Source organism: Ictidomys tridecemlineatus, chromosome 8 (genome assembly GCF_052094955.1).
Source record: "Ictidomys tridecemlineatus isolate mIctTri1 chromosome 8, mIctTri1.hap1, whole genome shotgun sequence".
Lineage (NCBI taxonomy): Eukaryota > Metazoa > Chordata > Mammalia > Rodentia > Sciuridae > Ictidomys > Ictidomys tridecemlineatus.
The window spans coordinates 79,921,911-79,938,917 of record NC_135484.1 but is presented as its reverse complement, the minus strand read 5'-3'; positions in this window follow the sequence as shown (position 1 = coordinate 79,938,917).

Genomic DNA, 17,007 nt, shown 5'->3' with positions numbered 1-17,007 from the left:
CAAAATGGATCAAGGAGCTTGATATTAAATCAGAGACACGGCATCTGATAGAAGAAAAAGTTGGTTAAGATCTACATACTGTGGGATCGGGCCCCAAATTCCTCAATAGGACACCCATAGCGCAAGAGTTAACAACTAGAATCAACAAACGGGACTTACTCAAACTAAAAAGTTTTTTCTCAGCAAAAGAAACAATTAGAGAGATAAACAGGGAGCCTACATCCTGGGAACAAATCTTTAATCCACACACTTCAGATAGAGCCCTAATAACCAGAATATACAAAGAACTCAAAAAATTAGACAATAAGATAACAAATAACCTAATCAATAAATGGGCCAAGGACCTGAACAGACACTTCTCAGAGGAGGACATACAATCAATCAATAAGTACATGAAAAAATGCTCACCATCACTAGCAGTCAGAGAAATGCAAATCAAAACTACCCTAAGATACCATCTCACTCCAGTAAGATTGGAAGCCATTAGGAAGTCAAACAACAATAAGTGCTGGCGAGGATTCGGGGAAAAGGGCACTCTTGTTCATTGCTGGTGGGACTGCAAATTGGTGCAGCCAATTTGGAAAGCAGTATGGAGATTTCTTGGAAAGCTGGGAATGGAACCACCATTTGACCCAGCTATTCCCCTTCTCGGTCTATTCCCTAAAGACCTAATAAGAGCATGCTACAGGGACACTGCTACGTCGATGTTCATAGCAGCACAATTCTCGATAGCAAGATGCCCTTCAATAGATGAATGGATAAAAAAAATGTGGCATTTATACACAATGGAGTATTACTCTGCATTAAAAAATGACAAAATCATAGAATTTGGAGGGAAATGGATGGCATTAGAGCAGATTATGCTAAGTGAAGCTAGTCAATCGTTAAAAAACAAATACCAAATGACCCCTTTGATATAAGGGGAGTAAACAAGGACAGGGTAGGGATGAAGAGCTTGAGAAGAAGATTTACATTAAACAGGGATGAGAGGTGGGAGGGAAAGGGAGTGAGAAGGGAAATCGCATGGAAATGGAAGGCGATCCTCAGGATTATACAAAACGATATATAAGAGAAAAGGAGGGGTAAAACAAGATAATACAAATGGAAGAAATGATTTACAGTAGAAGGGGTAGAGAGAGAAAAGGGGAGGGGAGGGGAGGGGAGGGGGATAGTAGAGAATAGGACTGACAGCAGAATACATCAGACACTAGAAAGGCAATATGTCAATCAATGGAAGGGTAACTGATGTGATACAGCAATCTGTATACGGGGTAAAGTTGGGAGTTCATAACCCACTTGAATCAAACTGTGAAATATGATGTATTAAGAACTATGTAATGTTTTGAACAACCAACAATAAAAAAAAGAAAAGAAAACTATTAAAAAAAAAAAGAAGAAGAACAGTATTACAAAAGTCAAGGGATAGGACTCAACATGGCGGCGGGTGGGGAGGCAGCGCTTTCAGTACCTCCTTAGCCACGCAGACAGAGAGACACATCAGAACGTTCAGATTCTACCTGCTGAGAAACTCCCAGCAAAATTCTGCTGAAGTGAGACCTAGCTGGGGAATTTGGGATTATTTGAGGTGACAGGTTGCCCCAGAAGGGTGAATCTCGGCCACCCTGTGTGGAGGTCCAGGACGCCACTGCCTGGCAACCAGCACAGAAGGAGGTGTTTCAGCACTACCGGATAACGTATGCAGTGTAGAGACCCTATGAAGAGGTTGCTAGCCAAGCCTTCATGAAACAGCAGACCAGAATTGAAACCAAGACCGGGACAGACCAGAGACAGGCAAGACCCACCCCTCCCATCAGACACTCCAGCAAGGAGTCTGGGGCCCGCCATAGCAGAGAGCTGACATCACCAGAGTTCGGCAGATGGGATCCCTTCCCAGCAGAATCGGCTTTAACAGGTGTGTGACTCCCATCCCCACCAGCTACATACAGCTGGGAAACATCAAAAATCTTGCCCCAGAGCTCCGTGGACATGACTGTAGGGGCCGAGGGAAGCAGAAGGGACTCCCAACCCCCAACTCCCCCTGCCACAGGCAGCGACACCCAAGGCCTTAGCCGCCAGTTCCCGGGGGCATGGCCACCAAAGGGGCCCGGACAAATTAAAATGATGGTGTGAGCGGGGCCTGGCTGGCTGGCAGGAGGAAGGGGGGGAGAGAACAGAAAAGAGAAACAGCTCTGGACTAACAGTATTGGAGAGACACTCAGTAGGGGAAGAGGAGCCACATTACAGGGACTGCTGCTGGCACATAGAGGGCAGAAGCTCGGCTCAGAGGGCACAGCTCCGCCTACTGGAAAAGAAGAAAATAGAACTCTAAGACTTCATTTATCTTTTTTTCCCTTTTCAATTTTTATTGTTCTTCCCATTCTCCTCTATTCTACCTATCTTTCTCTCCCTCTTTCTCTCTAAGGACTCCTTCCTTCCCCTTCCCCCTAACTTTCATTCCAAGCATTACGAATTTCATTATATGTAATTTTCTAAATGCAAATAAGTGAATGTTCCGAGGCTGTCTATAGGTCTCCTAGCTATTAAGAAATACCCTGATCCATTTGCTGTTAAAATCCCCCTTCAGTAGAGCAATCTTCCAAAGTAGTCAAGACATACTAACCTTCATACCATCATAGCACCCAACCTAAACATAAAGTCCTAGGAACAAACAACAGATCACTATCTGCCTACAGAATCTGTAAGCCTTTTATGAATCAAATGAATCAGCTTTAAATTACAATAAAGCTCAACATCTCTAGACATACTCTCCCACCACAAAGGAGAGACCACAGAGATATACAAAACCAAAACAAAAACAGTAACACAGCAGTTAAACAGAGTTGGAAAGTAACGTGAACACCATGAAAAAACAAGGGAAAAAAGGATTACAAACAATGCAGAACAACTTAAATTTATAGGAGAACCTAGAGGCATCAGAAAAATGGACAGAGAAAGAACTCAAGGCATACCTGACTCAGATGGAATGGAATCTTAAAGAAGTCATTAGACAGCAAGTCCAAACAATGAAAGAATGAATTACATAAGCAGATTCAAGAAGCAAAAACTGAAATCTACCAGGAGATAGAGATTTTTTTTAAAAAAATCAAACAGTAATCCTAGAAATGCAGGAAACCATAAACCAAATCAAAAACTCAAATGAGAATATTACAAATAGACTAGATCAAATAGAAGTCAAAACATCAGATAATGAAGACAAAGATCATCAACTTGAAAAGAGTATAGTCAACGCAAAAAGGATGGTAAGAAACCACAAGCAAAACATCCAAGAAATATGGGATGTCATAAAAAAAACAAACTTAAGAGTCATTAGAATAGAAGAAGGTATAGAGGTCCAAACCAAAGGAATGAGCAATCTGTTGAATGAAATAATCTTAGAAAACTTTCCAGAAATGAAAGATGGAATGGATTGCCAAATTCTGGAAGCCTACAGGACCCCAAACATACAAAACCATAATAGACCAACTCCAAGACACATTATTATGAAGATATCCAACATACAGAACAAGGAGAGAATATTAAAAGCTACAAGAGAAAGGAGGCAGATTACATTCAGGGTAAACCAATTAGGTTAACAGCTGATTTTTCATCACGGACGTTGAAAGCAAGAAGATCCTGGAACAACGTATTTCAAACGCTGAAAAATAATGGATTCCAACCAAGAATATTGTATCCAGCAAAATTAAGCTTCAGGTTTGACAATGAAATTAAAATATTTCATGATAAACAAAAGTTAAAAGAATTCACAGCCAGAAAACCAGCACTGCAAAGCATTTTGAGCAAAACATTACAAGAAGAGAAAATGAAAAACAGCACACAAAACTGACAGTGGGAGGTAACTCAGTAAAGGGGGGGACAAATAACCAAAGAGGAAAAATAAGCCAAATTAAAATAAATAAATAAATAAATAAACATGACTGGGAGTACAAACCATATATCAATAGTAACCCTAAATGTTAATGGCTTAAACTCACCAATCAAGCGACATAGGCTAGTAACTTGGATTTAAAAAAACAGATCCAACAATATGCTGCCTTCAGGAGACACATCTGACAGGAAAAGACATACACAGGCTGAAGGTGAAAGGTTGGGAAAAATCATACCACTCATATGGTCCTCGGAAGCAAGCAGGAGTGGCCATACTCATATCGAATAAAATCAACTTCAAACGTAAGTTAATCAACAGGGATAAAGAAGGACGCTATATACTGTTAAAAGGAACCATTCACCAACAAGACATAACAATTATCAATATGTATGCACCAAATAATGGTGCTGTGACTTTCACAAAACAAATTCTCCTTAAGTTCAAGAATCAAATAGACCACAACACAATAATTATGGGTGACTTCAACACACTGTTCTCACCATTGGACAGATCCTCCAAACAAATTTGAATAAAGAAACTATAGAACTCAATAACACAATCAATAACCTAGACTTAACTGACATATATAGAATATATCAACCATCATCAAGTGGAAATACATTCTTCTCAGCAGCACATGGATCCTTCTCAAAGATAAACCATATATTATGCCATAGGGCAACTCTTACTAAATATAAAGGTGTGGAGATGATGCCATGCATCTTATCTGATCATAATGGAATGAAATTGGAAATCAATGGTAAAAGAAGGAAGGAAAAATCCTGCATCACCTGGAAAAAGAACAATATGATACTGAATGATCAATGGGTTACAGAAGACATAAAGGAGGAAATCAAAAAATTCTTAGAGATAAATGAAAATACAGACACAACATATCTGAATCTATGGGACACAATGAAAGCAGTTTTAAGAGGGAAATTCATTGCCTGGAGGTCATTCCTCAAAAAAAGAAAATAAAACAACCAATAAATGAGCTCACACATCATCTCAAAACCCTAGAAAAGGAAGAGCAAAACAACAGCAAATGTAGCAGAAGGCAAGAAATAATTTAAATCAGAGCAGAAATAAACAAAATTGAAACAAAAGAAACCATGGAAAAAATTGACAAAACTAAAAGTTGGTTCTTCAAAAAAATAAATAAGATCGACAGACTCTTAGCCATGCTAACAAAAAGAAAAAGAGAGAGAACTCAGATTACTAACATACGGGATGAAAAAGGCAATATCACAACAGATGCTACAGAAATACAGAAGATAATTATAAATTATTTTGAAACCCTATATTCCAATAAAATAGAAGATAGTGAAGATATCAATAAATTTCTTAAGTCATATGATTTGCCCAGATTGAGTCAGGAAGATACACACAATTTAAACAGTCCAATAACAAAGGAGGAAATTGAAGAAGCCATCAAAAGACTACCAACCAAGAAAAGCCCTGGACCGGATGGGTATACAGCGGAGTTTTACAAAACCTTTAAAGAAGAGTTAATACCAATACTTTTCAAGTTATTTCAGGAAATAGAAAAAGAAGGAGCTCTTCCAAATTTATTCTATGAGGCCAACATCACCCTGATCCTGAAACCAGACAAAGACACTTCAAAGAAAAAAACTACAGACCAATATCTGTAATAAACCTAGATGCAAAAATCCTCAATAAAATTCTGGCAAATCGGATACAAAAACATATCAAAAAATGTGCACCATGATCAAGTAGGATTCATCCCTGGGATGCAAGGCTGGTTCAATATACAGAAATAAATAAATGTTATTCACAACATCAATAGACTTAAAGATAAGAACCATATGATCATCTCGATAGATGCAGAAAAACCATTCAACAAAGTACAGCATCCCTTTATGTTCAAAACATTAGAAAAACTAGGGATAACAGGAACTTACCTCAACATTGTAAAAGCTATCTATGCTAAGCCTCAGACTAGCATCATTCTAAATGGAGAAAAACTGAAGGCATTCCCTCTAAAATCTGGAAAAGACAGGGATGCCCTCTCTCATCACTTCTATTAAATATAGTTCTCAAAATACTGGCCAGAGCAATTAGACAGACAAAAGAAATTAAAGGCATAAAAATAGGAAAAGAAGAACTTAAAATATCCCTATTTGAGGATGATATGATCTTATACCTAGAAGACCCAAAAGGGTCTACAAAGAAACTACTAGAACTAATAAATGAATTCAGCAAAGTGGCAGGATATAAAATCAACACGCATAAATCAAAGGCATTCCTGTATATCAGCGACAAATCTTCTGAAATGGAAATGAGGACAACCACCCCATTCACAATATCCTCAAAAAAAAATACATGGGAATCAACCTAACAAAAGAGGTGAAAGATTTATACAATGAAAACTACAGAACCCTAAAGAGAGAAATAGAAGAAGATCTTAGAAGATGGAAAAATATACCCTGTTCATGGATAGGCAGAACTAATATCATCAAAATGGCGATATTACCAAAAGTTCTCTATAGGTTTAATGCAATGCCAATCAAAATCCCAAGGGCATTTCTTGTAGAAATAGATAAAGCAATCATGAAATTCATATGGAAAAATAAAAGACCCAGAATAGCAAAAGCAATTCTAAGCAGGAAGAGTGAATCAGGCGGTATAGCGATACCAGACTTCAAACTATACTATAGAGCTATAGTAACAAAAACAGCATGGTACTGGTGCCAAAACAGGTGGGTGGACCAATGGTACAGAATAGAGGACACAGTAACCAATCCACAAAACTACAACTATCTTATATTTGACAAAGGTGCTAAAAGCATGCAATGGAGAAAAGATAGCATCTTCAACAAATGGTGCTGGGAAAACTGGAAATCCATATGCAACAAAATGAATCTAAATCCCTTTCTCTCGCCATGCACAAAAGTTAACTCAAAATGGATCAAGGAGCTTGATATCAAAACAGAGACTCTTCGTCTGATAGAAGAAAAAGTTGGCTCCAATCTACATACTGTGGGGTTGGACTCCAAATTCCTTAATAGGACACCCATAGCACAAGAGTTAAAAACAAGAATCAACAAATGGGACTCACTCAAACTAAAAAGTTTTTCTCAGCAAAAGAAACAATAAGAGAGGTAAACAGGGAGCCTACATCATGGGAACAAATCTTTACTCCTCACACTTCAGATAGAGCCCTAATATCCAGAGCACACAAAGAACTCAAAAAATTAAACAGTAAGAAAACAAATAACCCAATCAATAAATGGGCCAAGGACCTGAACAGACACTTCTCAGAGGAGGACAAGTACATGAAAAAATGCTCACCATCTCTAGCAGTCAGAGAAATGCAAATCAAAACTACCCTAAGATACTATCTCACTCCAGTAAGATTGGCAGCCATTATGAAGTCAAACAACAACAAGTGCTGGCGAGGATGTGGGGAAAAGGGTACATTTGTACATTGCTGGTGGGACTGCAAATTGGTGCAGCCAATTTGGAAAGCAGTATGGAGATTCCTTGGGAATGGAACCACCATTTGACCCAGCTATCCCCCTTCTCGGACTATTCCCTAAAGACCTTAAAAGAGCGTACTATAGGGATACTGTTACATCGATGTTCATAGCAGCACAATTCACAATAGCTAGACTGTGGAACCAACCTAGATGCCCTTCAATAGATGAATGGATTAAAAAATGTGGCATTTATACACAATGAAGTGTTATTCAGCACTAAAAATGACAAAATCATGGCATTTGCAGGGAAATTGATGGCACTAGAGCAGATTATGCTAAGTGAAGCTAGCCAATCCCTAAAAAACAAATGCCAAATGTCATCTTTGATATAAGGAGAGCAACTAAGAACAGAACAGGGAGGAAGAGCATGAGAAGAAGATTAACATTAAACAGGGATGAGAGGTGCGAGGGAAAGGGAGAGAGAAGGGAAATTGCATGGTAATGGAAGGAGACCCTCATTGTTATACAAAATTACATATAAGAGGAAGTGAGGGGAAAGTGGAAAAAAAGGCAGAGAAATGAAGTACAGCAGATGGGGTAAAGAGAGAAGATGGGAGGGGAGGGAAGAGGAGGGCGATAGAGGATAGGAAAGGCAGCAGAATACTACAGACACTAGTATGGCAGTATGTAAAAACGTGGATGTGTAACCGATATGATTCTGCAATCTGTATACGGGGGAAAAATGGGAGTTCATAACCCACTTGAATCAAATGTATGAAATATGATATGTCAAGAGCTTTGTAATGTTTTGAACAACTAATAGTAATAAAAACTTTTTAAAAAGTCAAGGGATGCTAGAGGTCCCTTTTTTTGTTTGTTCATTTGTTTGAGGAAGACCTTTGCCAACACAATAGACTCTTGATGTAGTACAAATAATCACTGATTATTCAAAGGCAATAAGACAGAATTGAAAGAGCATGTGTAGACTTGCTCTTCCAGGAACCTGAGAAACATGACTTTAAATACTGTTTTATTTGTTCATCTGTAAAATGAGATTATGCATCTTCAAGCTTCCAAATTCTGTATTTTCTTCCCTATAGAATTTTCTCTTACTTTATTTTGTATATCATATTTTTTCTTTGACAATTTTACTAATTTATTTAGCATCTCTCTATACCTTCTTATATCTCTAATGATTTCCCAGCTAAACAAGATTTCATTTACCTTATGCATGTTTAAAGAGTTGTAGTTATAATAAATCTTTAAAATATATATACTTGTAAAAGCACAAGAAATAAAATTTTTTAAAAATCAATAAATAGGATGGCATCAAATTAAAAAGCTTCTTCACAACAAAAGAAACAATCCAGAGTGTGAAGAAAAAACCTACAGAAAGGGAGAAAATCTTGCCACCTGCTCCTTAGATAGGGCATTAATCTTCAGGATATTTAAAGAACCCAAAAAACTTGACACCACAAAAACAAATAACCCAGTCAATAATGGGCAAAGGAACTGAACAGACTTTTCCCAAAAGAAGAAATACAAATGGTCAAGAAATAGATGAAAAAAAATGTTCAACATCACTGGCAATTAGAGAAATACAAATTAAAACTACACTGAGATTTCATCTCAAGCCAGTCAGAATGGTAATTATCAAGAATCCAAGTAATGATAAATTTGGCAAGGATGTGAGGAAAAAGATACACTCACACATTGTTGGAGGGGCTACAGATTGGTGCAACCACTCTGGAAAGCAGTATGAAAATTCCTCAGAAAACTAGGAATGGAACCATCATTTGACCCAGTTATCCTATTCCTCAGTATATATCCAAAAATTCAAAATTAGCATACTACATTGCTGCCACATCGATGTTCATAGCAGCACAGTTCACAATAGCTAGCTATGGAACCAACCGAGGTGCCTGTCAACAGATGAATGGATAAAGAAAATATGGCTTATATACACAATGGAATATTACTCATCCATAAAAAACAATTACTTTACAATATATGCCAGTAAATGCATGGATCTGGAGAGTATCATACTAAGTGCAATAAACCAATCCCTCTTACAAAAGAAAGACTGAATGTTTTCATTGATACGTGGAAGCTAAATCACAATAAATGTGGGGGAGGGAAGAAGAGTTTAGTAGATTAGACAAAGAGGAATGCAGGGAAGGGATGGGGGTAGGAATAGGAAAGACAGTAGAATAAGTCTAACAAAATTTTCCTATGTACACACATGAAAATACCTAAGTGAATCCCACTATTGCACCTACCCATGAAAATGGGATCCTAATTAGAATAAGATATATTCTATGCTTGTACAATTTTATCAAAATGGATTCTACTGTCATGTATAACTAAGAATAACTAATAAAAAGAATTACAAAAAAATTAAACTCAAATTTCAAGAATAAAATATGAACTTATAGAATTTGGAAGCACAGAAACAATTTATGTAAATAGTTCTTTGATTTTTTATAATTTTACAGGATGTTTCAATACAAATGTGATCATTTATTCTATTTCTACAGAATAATTTCTCAAGAAATTAAATAAAATTTCCTCCCTAGTCAATTGATGTGCTGCAATATTCTATGAGCTTGGAAACTAACAGGATTTGGAATTTAAATTTTGTAGGTTAAAATACCTATGAGCAAAAATATCTCCAATCCACTACTTTCAAAGAGACTAATTATCAAAAATTGTCTTAACCCAAATATTTCACAGTTTAAACTTGCAAATTGTCCAATATTTTTATTCTCTTGTATACAAATAATGTACTTCAGTTAGAATATGTAGAAAATGTAATTTTATTACAATAAATTGTTTTTATTAGTACTACAGTAGCTTAATTTATAGATGAATTCTTCCTTAATTAAATGGACATTTAGTGCTTTGCATAAGCAATTAAAATATTAATGACATTATGCAACTAAACACATAAAAATCAAGAATAATAAGCCAGATAATACCAAAGCAAATCAGTGATGTGAACTGAAAAGGGGAGAAAATGATCAAAGTGAGAAAGTATTGAAACCAAAGCTTACCTGAAAAATAGAAGTATCCAAGAGGTCAGTCAAGCATATATACAAAATCAGGTAAGATCTAGTCCAGCAACAAAATATGGGGCAGCACAGTCAAACAATATGATAGAATGTGTAGGACAATTTATGTTTATTTTCCCCCAGAGAGCAGAGATGTATTTGAGAATACTTTCTCTGGATGAAGTTGTAACTTTCAAGGTGAAGAAATAATTATTAAACTTGGACTCTGTATCAAAAGAGGACACAGTAAATAAGCCTGACTGGTGAAAGTCTCCATGGTCCACACTGCATACCCTATGACTGTTATCCTATCCTACCTGTATCATTTATGGAACCAGAAGATAAATCTCTACAACTCATAAGAAAGCAATAAAAAAAATCTGGAAATAATAAGAAACATGAAAAAGAGCTATTTAGAGTGTCCAGGATATTTGTGAGATAAGATAGGATATTATCTCACTTCATTTCTGGAAAGTCTGAATCCAATTACTTTTTCTTAAAAAAAAAAAACTCACTGTAGACAATATCAACAAATATTTATCTCTTTCTCCTTTTTCTAGACACCCATTCATGCCTTAACCCTTTGTCTTCTATTTCCAAGTCAAAGATTTTATTTGGAAAGTCACTAATAATCTGATAAATACCAGGTTGAATAGGCCTCTCTCTATCCTTAAATTTTTCCTTGTCTGTATCACTAGACATTATGAGTCACTTTCTCTTTTTGACAATTTTACAAACTGTAGTTCTACAACATTGTGCTATCTTAATCTTCTCTTGTTCTTGTGAGCCTTCTTTTCTGCCTCCTTTTATTTTTTTCATTTACTAATATATTTTTCTTAAGTAACTAACTACAAAGTATTATAAAAAAGTTTAAAGTGGTCCACTGCCTCTGGCATCTTTTAAACAAGAACCTTAAGATGCTTGACCAAATTCAATGAATATCATTCCTCCTCTTTTAACTGTCCTGTTTTTTAGTTTCATTTTATTTAACTAATTACACACAAAAATAAATCATTTTTACTAAGTAATTAAATTAAACTTCTTGGGGTATTTTAATATATTTAAATATTATAACTGCTTCTTCTATCTCATGTCTTCCTTTTCAGCTTATTAATATTTCAAAGGCATGTACTACGGTAATAGTTTAGTGAGAGTCTGCAGGTGGGAAACTCCCTTCAGTCTATATCTGAAAACATCTTTACTTTGCCCTCATTTTCCAAATCATAATTTGGAAAATTATGGGACTTTCACCAGACAGCACATCAGAAATCCATCAAAAGATGAAAATGGTACATCTTGGAACACCAAGCATGACATGAACCAGAGAGCTATTTGCATGCACAATTACTTAGACCCCCACACCACCCATTAAGTTCACACCAAAACACCTCTCTCAGCTCATACAAAAAGTTATATGGGCAGAGCTCAGAATATGGCAAAGCAAATCTGGGCAACAATCCTTAAGTCCTTCACAGCCCAGAAACAAAACAGTGAAAGAATAGCTGAGCAGAGAGGTGGATTACAAAGTGAACACTCTAACACTCAATACTGCACCACTTGAGGCTTGGAGGGACTGGGAATTTGGTTAGCAGAGCAGAAAATAAAGAAAAGAGTTTCTTGACCCTGATTCCTGATTAGGATGAGGTTAGTGGGGAGAGGTAACAAAAATTGAAAGAGGAAGAGGAAAAGACCATAAGTTTACTTCCTTAAAAACAAATGGAAAGAAAAACAGACCAAGTTAAATATGTGACAAGGAGCAACAAAGACAGAGAAGGAGATCACAAAATTCAGCTCAAATTTTGAGCAGATGTTTTCTCAGTGGAGTCCTACCAGACTTTTAAAGAAGAACTAACACCAATCTTCCTAAAGTTGTTGCATAAAACAGAAAGAAAGGGAACACTCCCAAATTCATCCTATGAGGCCAGTATCACCCTGATACTAAAACCAAAGACACATCAAAAAAAGAAAACTACAGACCATTATCCCTGAAGAACACAGATGCAAAAATTAATAATAGAATGTTAGCAAATCACATATTAAAACACATTAAGATGATAGTACAGTGGATTTCATCACAGGGTGCACGGTTGGGTCAACGTGTAAACCAAGAAATGTAATGGATACAGAAAAAGCCTTTGATAAAATTCAGTACCCACCCATTCATGTTAAAAACACTGAACAAAATGGGTATGGAAGAAACTTACCTCAACATTATAAAGGATATATACAACAAACCCAAAGTCAATATCATACTGAATGGAGAATAACTGAAAGCATTTCCTCTAAAATCAGGAACAAGAATGTTCACACTTACCACTCCTATTCAATATAGTTCTCAAAACTCTAGCCAGAGCAATCAGCAAGAGAAGAAAATTAAAGGGATACAAATAGGAAAAAAGAAGTCAAATTATCTGTTTGTTCATGACATGATCCTATATTAAAAGACCCCCAAAAAACCCCACCAGAAGACATCTAGATATGATAAACAAATAGAATGGAAGAAAATCTTTGCTAGCTACTCCTTCAACAGGTGATTAATATCCAGTGGCAGCATATGAGATCAACATACAAAAATGAATAGCTTTCCTATACTCCAATAATGAGTCTGCTGAGAAGGAAATCAGGAAAACTATCCTGTTCATTATAACATCAAAAAAATATTGGGGAATAAGTCTAACCAAGGAGGTAAAAGACCCCTAACAAAGAAAACTATGTAACACTGAAGAAAGAAATTGAAGAAGACCTTAGAAGATTAAAAGACCTCCAATGTTCTTAGATAGGCAGAATTAATATTGTCAAAATGATCATATTAACAAAAGCAATATACAGATTCAATACAATCTCCATCAAAATATCAATGAAATGCTTCACAGAACTAGGGAAAAACAGTCCAAAATTTCATATGGAAGACTAAAAGACCCAGAATAGCCAAATTAATACTGAGAAAGAAGAGTGATACTGGAGGCATCACAATACCTGATCTCAAATTATACTACAGAGTTATAATAACAAAAGTAACATGTTATTGGCATCAAAACAGACACAAAGACCGATAGAATAGAAGATAGAGACAACCTACATGTTATCTGATAATTGACAAATGTGCCAAAAACATATGCTGTAGAAAAGAACCTTTTTTAACAAACGATGCTGGGAAAACTGGATATCCTTACATAGAATAATGAAACTTGACTTTTTAAACCATATTAAGTGGATCCAGGACCTAGGAATTAGACCAAATACTCTACAACAGTTAAAAGAAAATAGGCTCAATACTCTAACATATTGGCACTGTACATATTGACATTGTCCTTAAAAAGACACCTAAATCCTGAGAAATAAAACCAAGAATCAAAAAGTGGGATGGCATTAAATTTAAAAGCTTCTGCACAACAAAAGAAAGAAGACTGTGAAGAAAAAGCTAATAGAATGGAAGAAAATCTTTGCCAGCTACTCCTTCAACAGGTGATTAATATCCAGAATATTTTTTATAAAAACATAACACCAAAAAAATTAACAAATGGGTAAAAGAACTAAACACAGATTTCTCAAAAGGAGAAATACAAATGGTCATCAAGTATATGGGGGAAAAAACGTCTAACATCCCTAGTAATCAGAGAAATGCAAATCAAAACCACATTGATATATTGTCTCACTCCAATTACAATGACAATCTTCAAGAATACAAATAATAATAAATGCTGACTATGATGGGGGCAAGGTATGCTCATAAATTGTTGGTGGAACTACAAATTAGCACAATCACTTTGGAAAGTAATATGGAGATTCCTCAAAAGACTAGGAATGGAACCCCCATATTATACAGCTATCCCACTCCTTGGTATTCACTCAAAAGAACCAAAGTCAGCATACTACAGTGTGAAAACACTTCAATATTTATAGCAGTGCAATTCACAATAGCCAAGTTATGGAATCAGCCCAGATGGTCATCAACAGATGAATGAAGAAAATGTGATACACACAAACACAAACACATACACACACAATGGAGTTCTAGTCATAGATAAGAATGAAATTATGGCATTTGCTGATAAAATGGATGGAAATGGATAACACGATGCTAAGTGAAATAAGCCAGACCCAGAAAGTCAAGGGTTTTCTCTCATATGCAGATGCTAAAGCAAAATAAGCAGGGAAAGGTTGTGGGGTAATCCAATGAAAACAGAAGAGAGATCAGTGGAGTAAAGGTAGGGAATAGAGGAATGAGAAGAAGGATGGGAAAAGGGAGAAACTACAGAATGAAATTGACCAAATAATGCTATGTACCTGTATGAATATACCACAACAAATTTCATATTTATGTATATCTATAAAGCACCAATTTTAAAAAAAACAGTAACTAAATAGAAGGAAGATAGTAAAGTGGATGAAGGGGAACAGGGAGAGGAAAGAGGAAAAGGAAAGAGTAAGTAGGGGGGACTGAAATGAAGCAAATTATATTTTATGTGTGTATGATTTTTCCAAAATGAATCCTATTGAGTATCATACACTAATAAAAACATTTTTAAAAATAAAAGACACATATGGGAAAAAGTCATATGAGCAGTAAGGGTTACTGTATGACCACATAGAGGAGGAAAAAACTCAACTTTTATGGATACATTATGGATAGGATGGTTTGTCATACAGGTTCAGAAATGGAAAGCAGCTGTGAGAGGTAACGAAAGGAAAAACTTTCCCAAATGCTGAAGCTTTGAATTCTGCACACACATAGAGATCTGCTTTGTGTGGAACTCCACAAATCCCTTAAAGCAAAGAGTTATACAAGTCAGCTTTGTATTCTTCATTATCTACTCTTTAACAGACAATTCTCTTAGTTTTAAGATAACATAAAATTTAGTCAAGCTTATTATGGAAAAAAAGGAATTTATGATAAGGATACCGTGATTCTTTTATAAAAATTCAAGGACAGGAATAAATACAGGCCTAAGGAAATTCTAAATCTGGAGACTTTTCCCATATCATCTTTTTACCTCCCTGAATATACAATTTGCTTTCTCTCTTCTTTATACTTTGATGTTTTCTATGTCTTCAGGAGAAATGTATGTGAAAAATGGCCTCTATCATAGATGGATGAAGACACACACACAATACATAAATAAAGCACCAATTTTAAAAAAATACATAAATAAAGCACCAATTTTAAAAAAACAAACAGTAACTAAATAGAAGGAATATCAGTAAAGTGGATGAAGGGAAACAGGCAGAGGGGAACACACACACACACACACACACACACACACACACATACATTATTGATTCAACCAACTTGATAGTCATTCTTTATTCAGAATGGTTGCTAGGGGCTCAGCCTTGACCCAGATAACTAGGTCATTGTGAGATTAAAAAAATAAATAAACAATAATTCTCATTAATTCTCTCCTGAAAAATCTGAATCTTCTTAGGCATATCTGTTTTCATTTATTATATAGTTCTGTCGCCAATCCATCCTTCTTTAAAACTTACTTTTATCTTTTCTTCTCCATTCTGACTTTATTATTTGCCAAAATGATAGTTCAAAAGATATATATTTTACTGTGATTAAATTCACATTTCTTTACCAGTGAGGATAAACTTTTTCTCATGACGTAGGGCTATCAGTATTTTTGCTCTTTTGGATTGTAGGTACTGAATTGTGTACTTTCCCAAAATTCTCGTGCTGAAGTGTCAACCCCAATACTGTATTTAGAGACAAAGCCTTTAGGGAAGTAAGTAATGTCATAAAACAGGCAAGGTCATTTGAAGGCAGATGTTTGCAAACCAAAGTGAAAGATCTCCGAAGAAACCAAATCTGCTGATATAGTGACCTTGGACTTCTAACCTCCAGAATTGTAAGAAAAGAAATTCGTGTTGTGTAAGCTTCAAAGTCAGTCTGTGGTATTTTGTCATGTCAGCCCAAACATATTAGCAGTTTACCTCTGTATTTCTTTTTTTTCTTTAGATTTGTTTCTTCAGGTAATAGCACTCTAATTTTAAGATAGCCTTTCATACATGATGAATGCAACAAATATTTTTCTAATTTATTTCCCTCTCTCCTTCAACTTCTTTTTTGCTTTACTTACTGTCATTTTAAAATTTGCGAGCCAAATTTTTCATACTTTTCTTTTATTGCTGCTGCATTTGAAATTATGCTTGAGATCGCCCTTCTTGTCCTCAGAATTATATTTATACTTATCTACATGTTTTTCCAGTTCTATTTTTTTTTTCCTTTTTGGTCACTGAAATGTTATTTTCAGTGTATAATGCAAGATATAGCTCAGTGTTTTAATATAGCTAACCAATTCTCTATGTCATTTATTCAATCATTTCCCATTGATTTGAAATCTTTTAGCGTAGCCTAAATATACTTCAAACTTCTGTTGCTTTTTGCTTATAATGATCATTCATTCAATGATTCATTTTGGAGACTATATTCTCCCACAATCACCACTAGGGAAAACGAATTTTTTAAGTTTAAGAAAAATCTTGGATGTCTTCAAGTGTGGAAAAAAGATTTCTCTTTCTTTCTTTCTTTTTTTTTTTTCCCCTTGGATTAGGGAAAGCTTTTAAAGTGAGTTTTAAGTTTTTCATCATATGTTTTCATCTAATAAAAATATTTTATTAAATGAAG